Source organism: Enhydra lutris, unplaced genomic scaffold (genome assembly GCF_002288905.1).
Source record: "Enhydra lutris kenyoni isolate GAN:26980312 unplaced genomic scaffold, ASM228890v2 scaffoldscaffold12, whole genome shotgun sequence".
NCBI lineage: Eukaryota > Metazoa > Chordata > Mammalia > Carnivora > Mustelidae > Enhydra > Enhydra lutris.
In genome coordinates this window covers 72,185,610-72,202,231 of record NW_019154096.1, presented here as the reverse complement: position 1 = coordinate 72,202,231, position 16,622 = coordinate 72,185,610, and the positions used below count along the sequence as shown (strand labels likewise).

Sequence of the window (16,622 nt, the reverse complement as noted above, 5' to 3'; positions counted from 1 at the left end):
CAACAGGGAAGACATGAAAAATTAAGAAAATGCATTTCCATCAGTGGGGAAATTTAAACGGCTTATTCAAAAAATGTAACACTACAGCAGTTAAAAGCAGGGAAATATACATAAATATCTCAACATGGGTGAATATCAAAAACATAACTCTGAGTAAAGAATAAGAGGTACTGAATGACCTCTTAAGGTAATTTGTGTGAAAGAAAAACACAAAATAACATATGGAGAGATCATATAATTCCCATTTGTAAAGATACTAAAGCTGGAGGTACATCCAAAATTCAAGAGGGTGTTTGTTTGTCTCTGAGGAAGGAGGAGGAAACAGAGACTGGGCCCGAGGAATTGGGGGAACTTCATGTTTATCTATGATGCTTTATTTTTTGGTAAGGCTGGAAAACCAATATAACAAAATGTAAGCATTAGTCATCTGTAGGTAAAGGGGACATGGCTACGTGATTTCTTAATCTCTGTATTTTCTGAACTTTAGAATGCTTTGCTGGAACAGCAGGAGAGTGAGAATGATCAGGTGCCAAAGTGGTAAGAGGCCCAGACCCGTCCTGGAGGTGGTGATCTTTCCTCCTCTCACTGTCGTCTTCCCTGGGCGCTTTCCAGGCCTCTGGCTGCAGCCCCCTGGCTCCTTCCCCCATTGGGGTGAACCCCTGGGTCTTCAAGGGCAATGGCAATTCCTACAATGGTGCATCCTATGGGGAAGGCTGCTGACCTGATGGGTTGGGCCAAGGAACATTGGCTCTGCGGCTGGAAGACAGTGAGTCAACCACAGGTAGAACTGGAACAACATGGAAACAGTGATTAGAACTGAAACTCTTAACTCCAGAAAGTAAACTGAGGGTTGCCGGAGGGGTGGGGGGATAGGGGGATGGGGGAACGGGTAACTGGGTGATGAGCACTAAGGAGGGCATTTGATGTAATGAGCACTGGGTGTTATATGCAAGTGATGAATCACTAAACTCTACTTCTGAGACTAATAATAAACTATATGTTAACTAATTGAATTTAAATAAAAAATTATTGAATACCTGCTTAAACAAAGAAAAAAAGAACTGAAATTTCTCTTCCTGAGACAGGCACAGGACAACATATCAGAAAAGGACTCAACTAATGACTGGTGAAGAGCCAACAGCTATGCCACACCTTTCCAAAACATCTGGACTGGCCACACACTCAGGAAGAATGACTTTTTAATGAGATTGCAGTCAAGTCCAGGCTGCTGATAGGAAGCTCCTAAGTGTGATCCTGCTGCCCCCAAATGTCTCGCTTTTCTGGCCCTACATCAACTCCAGGTTCAGCATATGCTCTGCAGCAGTAAAATAAGTCATTGCTGAATTGCACAAAAGTTTTAAAAGGATTCTATTTATCAGGATGCTGATTATCTTGGATGACTGCTCAGAGGACATCACATAACCTAATGGTATGACCCGTCTGTTTGTACCTCCCGTCTGGAGGACCAGGTGATGGAATCATTGTTCTACCTGATAGGATAGTTGGTAACTTTGCATTATCTGCCAAGCTTGAGAAAAAATATTTGGTAGAAGGATTTGTCTTCTTGGAGGGATTTGCCTCCACGCTGGCCTCTGCACTGACTAGCAGGATGGTTCTTAGCCAAGACTGAAGTTACCCCAAGAGGGGTTAAGTTGCAGGTCCACAGGTGCACCACTTGTACATTCATTTATTGATTCCGTCAAATTTGTTGGGTGCTTACTGTGTGCCAACCACTGTGATAGCTGCTAGAGGTACAGTGAAGAGCTAGGCAGACAAAGCCCTTGTTCTCATGGAGCATAAAATCTGGTATGGAACCTAACACTAGCATCACATTACCCCTGGATCTCTTGGTCGTGGATTTTCCCTGGCCCTAAGTTTTAGTTCATCCTTCCTATGGGTTTGAATGCTGCGAGTGGCAAATACAAGGTATTATACCCATTTTGGGGGGTTGTAGCTCATAGCTTGTTGGCCTTCCCGATGATGTGGTTGGGCGATTAACATTTTCTGGGACGGTGGATGTTGAGAGTGCTGTTGGGGAAAAAATACAAGGAAAATGAGCCCTGATGTTTGACACCAAATAGAAGGTAAGGACTTTTTTCATCTGCTTCGTGTTTCCAGGAGAAGAATTCAATTAGCTCTATATGAGCTCATTCAACATAAAGAATTTTAAAGGGAACAGCAACCTTGAAAATATCATGCCAGACACAAAAGACCACACACTGCTTGACTCCATTCATGTGAAATATCAAGATCAGGTAAATCTGTAGAGATAAAAGTAAGTTGGGGATTGCCAGGTGCTGGGAGAGGAATTTGGACAAAATGGCCATGACTATAAGCAAAGAGGAGGAATGCTATACCCTAATTACCCAACTTAGCAGTCATGGAGCAGAAACCTTCTTCCTTGAACAGTGCTGTTCCATAGAACACACCTGAAGGCACAGAAGCCTATACTCACATCACACGGCTACACGCATCACACGGCTGCACCACACTGTCCTCCGAGTACTTTACACAAATTCACTGATACACTCCTTACAACTCCTTGAAATGCATAGTTATTACCCCCATTTCCAATAAGAAAACTGAGTGCAAAGAGGCAAAGAAAAACTGGTGAGGGCCACACAGCTGGGAGGTAGGAGAGAGTGGCCCCAAACCCCGTGGTCCAGCACTTGGCTCTGACCATTGTACTGGCAAGTGAATGGAATATGTCACTCAGATTTCAAAAGAATCCTTAGTCACTTAGACATAAGATATAAGAATTTAATGTGTTTGATCTCTCTTTTGTTAATATTTGGAAGTAGACATAGATATGCAACCTGGGATCAGTCAGATGGGATTCATTTATCCAAGCATTTACTTATTTCTTCATTTAACAAACACGGAATGCCCGTCAGTGAGTGGGCATTGTTCTTGAGACTGTGTGGGGGAGGGGGGTGCTGGAGTGGGGGTGGAGACAATGTCATGGATGAAAAACATACGAATTTTCTGCTCCAAGAAGCTGACCATGTCATTGGAGCAAGAAGTGGATACAAAGAACAACCAGGAAAGGAATAAAAGCTCAAAGTGAGGACGGACACAGAGCTGGGAATCTAGAAGGGGGAGTACTGCTGCCAGCTTGGGATGGGAAAGATTGGACAAGATGTGCAGGGGGGAAGACACTGGAGTCCTAGTGGACCACTGATAGGCAGTGACCATGTGGGTGTTGGAGAAATGGAAGAATAAGAAAATAAATGCAGGCCTGGCTCAGATATTAGCCCATCTTTTGACTCTCAGCTTCCGTTGCCACAAAGGGATCCTCGTGGTTTCTAAATAGGTAACATGCCCGGTCAGTCTTCTTTAGAAACTATTAAAAATGCTTACACTGAAGCATTTTTAAAAAGATTTTGCTTATTTATTTATTTGAGAGAGACACAGAGAGAGGGCATGAGCAGGGGAGGGGGGGTGTGGATAAACAGAGAGGGAGAAGCAGACTCCCGCTGAGCAGGGAGCCTGATGCCTGGCTCAATCCCAGGACCCTGGGTCATGTCCTGAGCCAAGGGCAGACACTTAACCAACCGAGCCACCCAGGCTCCCAGTAGTTTGAGGATTTTAAAGTGATTTAGAGAGTTAAGATAGTTCAGAGATTAAGCTCTAGGATTCTGAAGTCAGGTTGTCTATATTAATCATTCCATCGACCTTGGAGACAGTATCTGACCTAGCTGAGCATGAGTTTCTCCCATTCAGAAAAAGGGGTGATAGAAATTCCATCTCCAGGTATTGGGAAGGTCAGGTAAGAAAATTCATGTCAGGCTGTCTGATGTGGCATAAGACGGCATGCCACTAGAAATAAAATGTGAGCCACATATGTAATTTAAAATTTTCTGATAGCCTCATTTTAAAAAGTTAAAAAAAAACAGGTGAAATTAATTTCAGCAATATATTTTTTTTTTTTTGAGGGAAAGAGTGCACATGCCTTTGTGCATGTGTGTGTAAGCAGGGGGGGGGAGGGGGAGAGGGAGAGAGAATCTCAAGCAGGCTCCACAGTCAGTGCAGAGCCTGATTCAGGGCTTGATCTCATGACCTTGAGATCATGACCTGGGCCGAAATCAAGAGATGGATGCTTAGCTGACTGAGCCACCCATGCGCCCCAACAATATGTCTTATTTAACCCAATATATCTAAAATATTATCATTTCAACATGTAGTTAATATAAAGATGGTAATCAGAGGAATTCTACATTCTTTTTATCATATCATGTCTTTGAAAGACCCAGCGTGTATTGGACACGCACAGCAGGTGTCCGTTCTGCGGAGCCACATTTCAAGGAGTCAGTAGTCACATGGACAGTGCAGGTATGAGGGCTCCCTCGGGGTTGTTGACATCATTGGCAGAATATGGATTATTTGATGGTATAATTGAAATGTCAATAGTTACAGATGAGTCAGCATCGAGGAGCCCAATGATAAAATAATCGTGACCACTACTCCCCACGACTAGGAAGGGTGTCCCTTTCACTGATACGGAAAATAATGAAGTCTTTCCAGGTTGGACACTTTCCAGACATAAGGCCAGACGCTGTCTTTCTTAAATTCAAAATGTAGAAGGTGAAGCTTTTAGTACTATCACCCTCTTACTCTTTCTCTCTCTCTCTCTCTCTCTCTCACACACACACACACACACACAAACACACACACACACACACACACACACAAACACTGCTACCTCTTTTCCTCTTACTCCTTACATTTGTGAAACATGGGAAATTTGTGAAACATGTTATGATGATTTTTGGTTGTAAAGCCATGGGTAATAAACATAAAATGGTGAAGCCGAACAGCATGAAATCCCAGCTCTCTCAGGTTCCTTCTCGAATCGTTCAGCCTCAAATAGAACATCCGCAGGGTCTACTGGTGGTGGCAGAACAGCTGACTCTCATGACAAGAGGAACCAGAAATCCAGTAATGGCGGCAGTGGTAGTGGGTGGGGCCGGGGGGTTTCCTACCTGGCGATGTCCGACGTGCCAGAGTCACGGGAGAGAGCTGAGCTGAGCTGGCAGTAGGTAGAACTGTAATGAAGAAACGTCTGTTAGCTGTGAGTAACCGCTCACAACGGCTTGGAGAAGTGGATGACCAGGGACTCCCTGTCGTCTTACAAACGGTCGTTTTGCTTCAACTTTGAAGTGACCATAACATAAGTGATAGAGAGCCTAGGTCACCTCTCAGCTGCTGACCCTCGGCCCCGTGGATCCCCAGCTCAGTCAGCTGCATCCCCTCCCTCCCATCCTCGATGTTTAGGTGCAGGTGTTTGGTGTTTTGTGACAAGAACGATGTGTGTTGGATCTGAATATTCTCCCTGAGAGTTGGGTGGTGGTCTGGACTGTCAGGACCCCTGAATGACCTACATTGGTTTTCTCTGCTTGTTTCCCCCCTCAGCCTATTTCGTTACTCACGTGTGGTTCTGCGGCTGTGATAGGTGTTGTCCCAGCATGATAACTCTCCAGAAATCCACACAACCCCACAATGTCTCCTATCTCCAGACCTGACTCTGCGTACTATGTAGCCCTGGGAATTACTACAATATCCCTTAGGAACACTGACAGAAGAAACAACCGTGGATGACAACATTGCTTTTCTTCTTGTATTAACTCAGATAGAAGCTACCCCTTTTTTATCGCACCCTTCTCCTCTGCTTGTTTTCCGGCTCACCATATTTCAGTGTACATTCAGAGAGATGTGTCCACCTCTGTGCCACTGAGCGTAGCAACTATGGAATTGTATTTAAGTGTGTGGGGGGGCAGCATACTGGACCCCCAAAGATGTCCACATCCTAATCCTTGGAACCTATGACTATGTCCTGTTACACAGCAAGGGGAATTAAGGCTGCAGATGGAATTAAAGTTGCTAATCAGCTGTCTTAAGATAAGGGACATTATCCCGATTATCCAGGTGGGCCCCATGTAATCACAAGCATTCTTAAAAGAGGAAACAAAGGCAGAAGAAGATACTCAGAGAGAAATCTGAAAACACTACACTGTTATCTTTGAAGATAGAGAAATGGGTCCATAAGCCAAAGAATTCGAACACCTCTAGAAGCTGGAAAAAGCAAGGAAATGGATCCTCCTCTAGAGTCTCCAGAATGAACATGGCTGACACCCTGATTTTATTTTTTTATTTTATTTTTTTAAGATTTTATTTATTACACACACACACACACACACACACACACACACACACACACACAGATATCACAAGTAGGCAGAGAGGCAGGCAGAGAGAGAGGGGGAAGCAGGCTCCCTGCTGAGCAGAGAGTCTGATGCAGGGCTCAATCCCAGGACCTTGAGATCATGACCTGAGCTGAAGGCAGAGGTTCAACCCACTGAGCCACCCAGGTGCCACATGACACCCTGATTTTAATTCAGTGAAATTTATTTTGGATTTCTGACCTCTAGAACAAGATAATATCCGTGGGTTATTTATGCCACTAACTAACAATTTGTTACAGCAGCCATTCAAAACACCTACAATAATCAAATATTACACGTAACCAAATGATGCTTCCTCCAAAGAAAATTTGAGACATATCATTTATAAAAGTTAAAAGAGTTTGGATATTCTCAGAGCAGCTGGCCAAAATGAAATTAAAGACAATTAGAAGAACACTATGTTCAAAATGGTTTCTAGTCTTTATTCAAAAAATGGCATTGTAAACTCATTTTTTTAAAAGAAGTTAGTGAATCAATTGGTGGCAACACCCTGGAAATCAGCTCCACATATACTCACAAGTAAGAGGCAGGTTATAATGCTTCACTCAGCAAAACAACTCAACAGTGACTCATTTATTTCTTTTCTGAATTTGGTTGGGTAATCAGAAATATTCCCAGAGAAAACAGCACAAAAGTATTCTCTTAATCTGATAATATGGTTGCTGGATTTCCATCACCTATTGGTACAAATAAATGGACCTGTTTTTTATTCAATTAAATTGAACAGCTTTTACTTTACATACTTAGTGATATTCAACAAAACTTCAATGTGACAGGTCCAAATATAAAAGTGTAAAATATAATGAACTCTCGGGGGGCAGAGAGGAGCAAGATGGCAGAGGAGCAGGAGACCTAATTTTCATCTGGTCCCAGGAATTCTGCTAGATAGTAATCAAACCATTCTGAAGACCGACAAAATCAACAGGCAAGCAAAGAGAAGAGCAGCAATTCTAGGAACAGAAAAGCGACCACTTTCTGGAAGGTAGGACGTGCGGAGAAGTGAATCTGAGGTGACATATGGGAAGAGAGACTGCAGGGAGAGGAGCCGGCTCCCAGCAAGTGGTAGAACAGTGGAGCACAAAATTGGAACTTTTTGAAGTCTGTTCCACTTAGGGACATTGCTCCAGAGGCTAAGCCGGGGATGGAGTCCTTGTGGGGATAGTGTGGTCTCAGGACCCCGGGGGTCACAGAAAGACCCAGGGTGCTGAGTGTGGCAGAGTTGCCAGGAATTAGAGCGGGGAAGCTGACTGCAGAGACAGAGCTGAGCAGTGAGCTCTCAGCTCAGGGTTACCTTAAATGTGATCTGAGGCACAGTTGGGCCACTGCTCTTGGAGCAGTGACCCCAGAAGTGGCAGATTTGGAGAGATCCCCCCTTTCTCTGCTGGGAGGAGTAGCACAGGAGCCCATGGCAGGAGCCTGCTGGGTTTGGAGACTCCAAAAGGGGCCATGTGCCAGAAACAGAAATGCTCAGTCACAGGCCGGGTGAGCTTGGAGCACAGCCAGAGATCAGGGAGATGGGAGGGATTGATTGATTGTTTCTCTCTGAGGGTGCACTGAGGAGTGGGGTCCTGAGCTCTCAGCTCCTCTGGGCCGGAAAATGGCAGGCAGCCATTTTCATTCCCGTCCTCCAAAGTTCTACGGAAAGCATTCAGGGAACAAAAGCTCCGAAAGTGAACCTGAACAGATTGCTTAGCCCAGCCATTGGCAAGGGCAGTGCAATTCTGCCTCGGGCAAAGACATTTGAGAATCATGGCAACAGGGCCCTCCCCCAGAAGATCAGCAAGAACATCCAGCCAAGACCAAGCTCACCAATCAATGAGAACTGCGGAACTCCTGAGCTCGGGGAAGTAACATAGAATTCATGGCTTTTCCCCCATGATTCTTTAGACTTTCAAAATTAAATTTTTAAATTTTTCATTATTTTTTCTTTTTCTATTTTTTTTTTTAGTTTTTCCCCTTTCTCCTTTTAACCTATTTTCAGTATTTTATCTTATCAATACCTTTAAAAAATTTTTTTTCACAAATTTTCATTTTTATAGTCATATTCTATCCCTTCATTGTATTTAACCTTATTTTTTGTATACATATGTTTTTCTTTCTTTAAAATTTTGGGATAGAGTTTTTTCTCACAGATCAAAATATACCCTAAATCTAGTATATGGCTTTGTTCTAGTCTCCAGACTGATCACATTCTCTCCTATTATTTTTTTCTTTTTTCAACCAACTGCTTATCTTTTTCAACCAACTGCTTATCAATTCCTTTTTTAAAATCTTTTTTAAAAGATTTTATTTCTTTATTTGACAGAGAGAGACACAGCAAGAGAGGAGTGGGAGAGGGAGAAGAAGGCTTCTGGCAGAGCAGGGAGCCTGATATGGGGCTTGATCCCAGGACCCTGAGATCATGACCTGAGCTGAAAACAGACGCTTAATGACTGAGCCACCCAGGCAACCCTAAATATTTTTAAATTTTCATCTTTTTAGTCATCCACCCCTTCTCCATGTTTACACACACGCGCGCACACACACACACAAAAGTTTTTTTTTCTTTAAAATTTTGGGAGACAGTTTCTTCTAACAGACCAAAATACACCTCAAATCAAGTGTGTGGCTCTGTTCTATTCACCAGCCTAATCATATATATCTGTATCTATAGCTATCTATCTTTATTTATTTATTTATTTGTTTGTTTATTTATTTATTTTCCTTTTCTTCTTCTCCCAGTTTTGGGTCTCTTCTGATTTGGTTACCATATATTTTTTTAGGGTCGTTATTACACTTTTAGTATTCTGTTCTCTCATTCATCTATTCTTTTCTGACAAAATGACAAGGAAGAAAAATTCAACTCAAAAAAAAAAAAAAAAAGACCAAGATGCAGTACCAACTGCCAGGGACCTAATTAACATGGAAATTAGTAAGGTGTCAGAACTAGAGTTCAAAATGACGATTAAAAAAATGATAGCTTGGCTTGAAAAAAGCATAGAAGATACTAGAGAATCCCTTTCTGGAGGAATAGAAGAACTAAAATCTAACCAAGTTGAAATAAAAAAAAACTATTAGTGAGGTGCAATAAAAAACAGAGGCTCTCACTGCTAGGATAAATGAGGCAGAAGAGAGAATTAGTGATATAGAAGACCAAATGATGGAGAATAAAGAAGCTGAAAAAAAAGAGAGATAAACAACTACTGGATCATTAGGGGAGAATTTGAGAGACAAGTGATACCATGAGATGAAACAATATTAGAATAACTGGGATCCCAGAAGAAGAAAAGAGAGAGGGAGGGAGAGAAGGTATATTGGAGCAAATTATAGCAGAGAACTTCCCTAATTTGGGGGAGGAAACAAGCATCAAAATACAGGAGGCACAGAGAACACCCTTTAAAATCAATAAAAATTGGTCAACACCCCATCATCTAATAGTAAAATTTACAAATCTCAGAGACAAAGACCCCATCAGAAAGGAGAATTATAGACCAATATCCTTGATGAGCATGGATTCTTGCCAAAATACTAGCCAAAGAATCCAATAGTACATTAAAAGGATTATTCACTATTATAGTATTATTCACTATACTATTATTCACTATGACCAAGTGGGATTTATTCCTGGGCTGCAAGGTTGGTTCAACATCCACAAATCAATCAATGTGATGTAACACCTTAATAAAAGAAAGAACAAGAACCATATGATACTCTCAATAGATGCTGAAAAAGCATTTGACAAAGTACAGCATCCTTTCTTGATAAAAAAGCTTCAAAGTGTAGGGATAGAGGGTACATGCCTCAATATCATAAAAGCTAATGATGAAAAACAAACAGTGAATATCATTCTCAATGGGCAAAAACTGAGAGCTTTCCTCCTAAGGTCAGGAACATGCCAGGGATGTCCACTATCACCACTGCTATTCAACACGGTACTAGTAGTCTTAGCCTCAACAATCAGACAACAAGAACAACAAAAAATAAAAGGCATCCAAATCAGCAAAGAAGAAGCCAAACTCTCACTCTTTGCAGATGATATGATACTTTATGTGGAAAACCCAAAAGACTCCATTCCAAAACTGCTAGAACTCATACAGGAATTCAGTGAAGTGTCAGGATATAAAATCAATGCACAGAAATCAGTTGCATTTCTATACGCCAACAGCAAGACAGAAGAAAGAGAAATTAAGGGGTCAATCCCATTTACAATTGCACCCAAAACCATAAGATACTAGGAATAAATCTAACCAAAGAGGCAAAGAACCCGTACTCAGAAACTATAGAGTATTCATGAAAGAAATGGAGGAAGACACAAAGAAATGGAAAAACATTCCATACTCATAGGTTGGAAGAATAAATATGGTGAAAATGTCTATGCTACCTAGAGCAGTCTATACATTTAATGAAATCCCTATCAAAATACCATCAACTTTTTTCAAAGAAATGGAACAAATAATCCTAAAATTTATATGGAAAAAGAAAAGACCCTGAATAGCCAGAGGAATGTTGAAAAAGAAAACCAAAGTTGGTGGCATCACAATTCCAGATTTCAAGCTCTATTACAAAGCTGTAATCATCAAGACAGTATGGTACTGGCACAAAAACAGACACATAGATCAATGGAACAGAATAGAGAGCCCAGAAATGGACCCTCAACTCTATGGTCAACTAATCTTTGACAAAGCAGAAGAGAATGTCCAATGGAAAAAAAGACAGTCTCTTCAACAAATGGTGTTGGGAAAATTGGACAACCACATGCAAAAGAATGAAATTAGACCATTCCCTTACACCACACACAAAAATAGACTCAAAATGGATGAAAAACCTCAATGTGAGATAGGAATCCATCAAAATCCTTGAGGAGAACACAGGCAGCAACCTCTTCAACCTCAGCCCCAGCAACTTCTTCCTAGACACATCGCCAAAGGCAAGGGAAGCAAGGGCAAAAATGAACTACTGGCACTTCATCAAGACCAAAAGCTTTTGTACAGCAAAGGAAACAGTCAACAAAACCAAAAGACAACTAACAGAATGTGAGAAGATATTCACAAATGACATATCAGATAAAGGGCTAGTATCCAAAATCTATAAAGAACTTACCAAACTCAACACCAAAGAACAAATAATCCAATCAAGAAATGGGAAGAAGACATGAACAGACATTTCTGCAAAGAAGACATCCAAATGGCTAACAGACACATGAAAAAGTGCTCCACATCACTCAACATCAGGGAAATACAAATCAAAACCACAATGAGATACCACCTCACATCAATCAGAATGGCTAAAATTAACAAGTCTGGAAATGACAGATGTTGGCAAGGATGAAGAAAGAAGAACCCTCCTATGCTGTTGGTGGGAATGCAAGCTGGTACAGCCACTTGGGAAAACAGTATGGAGGGTCCTCAAAAAGTTTAAAATAGAGCTACCCTATGACCCAGCAATCACACTAGTGTGTATTTACCCTAAAGATACAAATGTAGTGATCAGAAGGGGCACATGCACCCCAATGTTTACAGCAGCAATGTCCTCAATAGCCAAACTATGGAAAGAACCTAGATGTCCATCAACAGATGAATGGATAAAGAAGATGTGGTGTGTGTATACACACACACACACACACACACACACACACACACACACAGGAATATTATGCAGCCATAAAAAACCCTCAAATCTTGCCATTTGCAATGACATGGATGGAACTTGAGGGTATTATGCTAAGTGAAGTAAGTCAGTCAGAGAAAGGCAATTATCATATGATCTCACTGATATAAGGAATTTGAGAAAAAAGACAAGAGGATTAAAAGGGTAGGGAGGGAAAAATGAAACAATATGAAACCAGAAAGGGAGACAAAGCATAAGAAACTCTTAATGTCAGGAAACAAGCTGAGGGTTGCTGGAGGGGAGGGGAATAGGAGGGATGGGGTGGCTGGGTTATGGATATTGGGGAGGGTATGTGCTATGATGAGTGCTGTGAATTGTGTAAGACCGATGATTCACAGACCTGTATCCCTGAAACAAATAATACATTATATGTTAATAATAAAAAAAAACTTAGTGAACTGGCAAAATATAGTCCTTTGGACATGATAGAATCCCAGAAGTATTTGCTGATTTGATTGTTTTGAAGAGACTCTGGAGGTAATAGCTTTAATATGTGATGCTAATCTTCAGGGTGCCCACACATCAAGAGTAAGCCAGGATTCCTGGAAGCTGGGGTCCCCTGCCTGTTCAGGGAAGTGGTTCCCAACAACAAGTAAGCAGGAAGGCCATGGCCTCTTTTCTTCTGACCTGCTTTCTCAGCTCATGCTTCCCACAGGACCCAGTGGCATGGTATGTTCTTCCTGGACCATTGGTGAACATTTCTATTAATCTGAGTAAATATACCTTCCCACAGATTTCCAATGATTGATAGTAGGACATATATATCTTCATAGCAAAACCAGAGAAATAGGAATACAAGTTTAGTGACTACATGAACAAAAGAGAAATTAGTAGAAAAACAACCAACTAACTAATTCAGCCAATAACTAACCAATAAAACTCGTAGCTAATTATTAGAACTGATTATTTGGCTAAGCTCTGAAATTCCTGGAATTTGAAGGGAGATGGAATTCATGGTGCACAATGGAATTATTCTTAATAAATAATTTGTAGGAGGCAGAATTGCCTGATAAGTGATATCTTCCTAAATGAAGTTATTGTCTTTGCTTGAGGATCGCTGAGCAGGCTAGTGACGAATACATTGCCTTCAACACCAGTTTTATAGGAGAGGCAGCATGTTAGCATGTGTCTCTTGTTTCTCCATTAAGTAGATATTTATTTAGAACCTATTACGTGCCAGGAACTGTCCTTGGCTCTGACATAAACTTGCCAAGCCTGCTCTCATAAAAGTCATGTTCTGGAAAGTGGAGTGGAAAGGGCACATGATGTAGGTGAACAAAAGGAAGCTAAAGACAATCCCAGATGGTCTAGATACTATAAGGAGATAAGCAAGAGGTTGATAAAACAGAGCATGACTAAGAGGGAATCTATTTTGGATTGTATATTCAGGGGGAATTCTCTTGAAGGAGTGATGTCTTAGCTGAGACCTGATTACAAGGAGTCAGCTGAGGAAAAATCTGGGAGAATAGCCTTCCAGACAGAGGGAAGAGCCAGTGCAAAGACCCAAAGGTGAGTACTACCTTGTCAGTTTCAAGGCATGGTGAAAAAAAAAAAAAATCCAGTAGGAAGCACAGCACAAGATGAGGTGTTTTCTCACTGGTCAGAAACAGACGAGGACTAGATCCTGTCAAGTCTTGCAGGTCCCTGTGAAAAATCTGGACATCGTTCCAAATATAACAGAAAGCCTTTGGAGGGCTTTGAGTTAAGAGGAATGGTCTGATTTATGATTTACCAGCCAGTTTTAGTTTCTGTGCCGGGAACAGATTCCATGTGTGATGGAGAGGAGAGAATGCAGAAGACTACTTAGAAAGTCGTTGCAGTAATTTGAGATGCTGGTTTTGGAGAATAGTTTTAACAGCGGAGTTGGGAGATGGTAATGGGTTTAACATACATTTCGGAAGTAGAGCCTGAGAAGTTTCTGAGGCACTGGTTGTGTGTGGAGGGAAAGCGAACAGGTGGGATGGCTTCTGGTTCAAGAAATTAACAGAGTGGGAAGAATGTGTCTATTTTTAACATCAACCCTCCATGAAAACCAAGCAAGTTATCATAATCTAACGGACCAGCAACTGTGCCTCTTGCTAACTTCTTGGCCTTGGGCACTCGAGTTGACTAACTTCTCTATGCTCCAGTTTTCTCACCAAGATAAAGCAGGAATTATAGTCATACCTACTTCATAAGGTTGTTATGAAAATTAAATAAGTCATGCATGCAAAGCGTTTAGAATTAATTCATTCAAACCGGAGTCGGGACACTGAAGCCTGTGGTTCAAATCCAGCCCAGTGCTTATTTTGCAAGTAAAGTATTTGGGAACACAGGTGTGCCCCCCAGCAGCTTACCAACTGTGCTGGCTGCCGCTTTCATGCTGCAGCAGCGGAGCAGTGAACCTCCAGCCACAAAGCCTCGGAGATTTCCTATCTGACTCTTACAGAGAAGTTTTCTTGATCCCCGAATGAGAGAATGAAACAATAACTGTGCAGGCCAGGGTCTTAGAAAAATGCCTAGGATATCCTTTGCACTCAATGAAATTTGGCTCTTGTTTTCATTCCATGTACATGACTTCATTTTAACTCAAATGGAGCTCTGTGAAGTGTTTTTATCTCCTTTTTTAAAAAAGGGAAGAGTGGCTTGCCCAGGGTCATACCGAGCAAGGGGCAGAGATGAACTTAAACTCAAACCACCTCTCGTCAAACCCATTGTCCTTCCCTCATCCCAGGGCCCACTGGGGCTGGTTACACAGGCTTATCTTGAACATTTTCCCCCTGGGTTTACTAGTTTCAGAACTCACCAGTTTCCTAGTACACCGATAAATTGATCTTTTAGATACAAAATATGTGATATGTTGCTCCCTTCAAGTTTGGTTCAGCAATCCCAACAAAAAAAACCTTCTGGTTTTAAACCAAAAGGAAAATTTGCATGAAGAAAGGTCAAATACTGCAAATTCAACATGAAAATACTTCCTACCTTGGGATGCTGGCGGTGATTCCTCTGCATTCTCTGTAGGGAGAGGGGTTGAGAATTCAGTGGCTGTTAACCTGTGAAAGTATTCACTCCCTCCTCCAGTCATAAAAGACACACAGTGGGAAAGAACATATGCTGCAGAGTTGTACAGGCTACACAAATAATTTACCAAGGTATTTCCTTAACAATGCTTTTAACTGCAATCCCACTGGGTGAAAAGATCAATACCAGAGAAAACATTAAAACCCTCATGACTGAAATGAAAATCAAGCTAAATTTTGTTGAAGGAAGAAAGTGGCCCAACCATATTTTCAGTTTAATGGTAGGATCATCTTAATAGGCCAGGAGTGTGCAAATGTCAAATAATGACTGTTAAAATATGGCAATCCAAACCCTTCCACCATTATTCCCTTTTTTTCTTTTATGATCTACGTATTACCTGGCCAGGTAGCACATAGAATGAAAAATGGCATGTCGATAAAACAAAAGCATGCACTTACCCAAAGCAGGCTTGAAGTACTCAGTCTCTGTGAATATGTGGGAGAAGAAAGACTTATGTTGGAAAAGGGAAGTTGTTTCCAGAGATACTTCAATTCAAAATGAATTTTAACATGAAAGAATGTGATTCTCATATATAAAAATTTTGATTCTCCCTGCCTTAGTTCAGATGATTTTAATGAACCATGTTTGTTAATACAGTGTGTCTAACAACACATCTTCACGCAGCTGTGCCTGTGCTGTTTCTGCCCCGCAGACTCTATAACACCTCTAAGTAACAGGCAGACATTCATCACACACATGAGACAGGGAGGAACCCAGTGGCTTTGTAGAACAGACTGCTTTGATGAAATTCTAAACCAAAACTCCAACTATGTAATCAAAATAAAACAAAGCCAAGTCAAGGGGGGAAAAGAGAAATAAAAAATAGATGAAAACAAAGCAACACTCCCCCCAATATTTTTGCTGTTTGAATTGACTTAACTTGCTAATTACCTTAGTGTAATATGAATACAGTCTTTCTGGTTGGGTACGATTGAAATTTTTAGCACGTGACGAAGTTCACTGTTCTAGACCCACTAAGTTTTTTTCTTTATATCCCACTGGCATACGCATTTATGTCTTCAGCATTGGTAGTATATTCCTCATTATACTAGTCATGTATTTGGTGGAAATTATGTCTAGACCAGTTCTCAGTCAGGAGCAATCCCACACGCTCTAAGGGACATTTGACCATGTCTGAAGACATTTTTGGTGGCCAAAGTTGGAGGCAGCGGGGTCATTCAGTTGGTTCAGGTGAGGGATAATGCTAAATAGCTCATATACATGGGACAGGCCCTTCCACAAGTATGCGTTCACAAACATTAGTAGTGCTGAGACTGAAAAACTGGTCTGGAATGATCACAGTAATTAGTAATTGGTTGAAGACTTGCGATTAGCAATACATGGCCTGGACTCACCATCAACAGGACAAAACTCTGTGCTATTTCTAATTTATAAACTCTCAGTTTCTTCTCTTTCCTTAGATTGCAAACTTTTAGTGGGAAAAACTACCTTTTAGACCTACAGTGTCCTGAAGAAAGGTAGATGGCTTTCAGTGAGTGATTAATGGCCCTGTTGACTTACTTGTCTTTTATCAGTCATTTTGAAATCTAGTCCTCGTAATAGAACCACTAAGATCTTCCACTATTTTTCTCCATTAAAAAAAAAATCCATTTCAACATCTTGTGGCTGGAAATTCCCGAGCTCAAGGTGACGCTCTTGAATTACCCACGTCTC

The 16,622-nt window shown here is 41.3% G+C and overlaps 1 protein-coding gene across 1 annotated transcript in view; it reads right to left on the bottom strand.

Annotated features, from left to right (window-relative positions):
- LOC111145040 (deleted in malignant brain tumors 1) overlaps nt 1-16,622 on the bottom strand; it is a 197,318-nt gene that overhangs the window by 86,280 nt on the left and 94,416 nt on the right.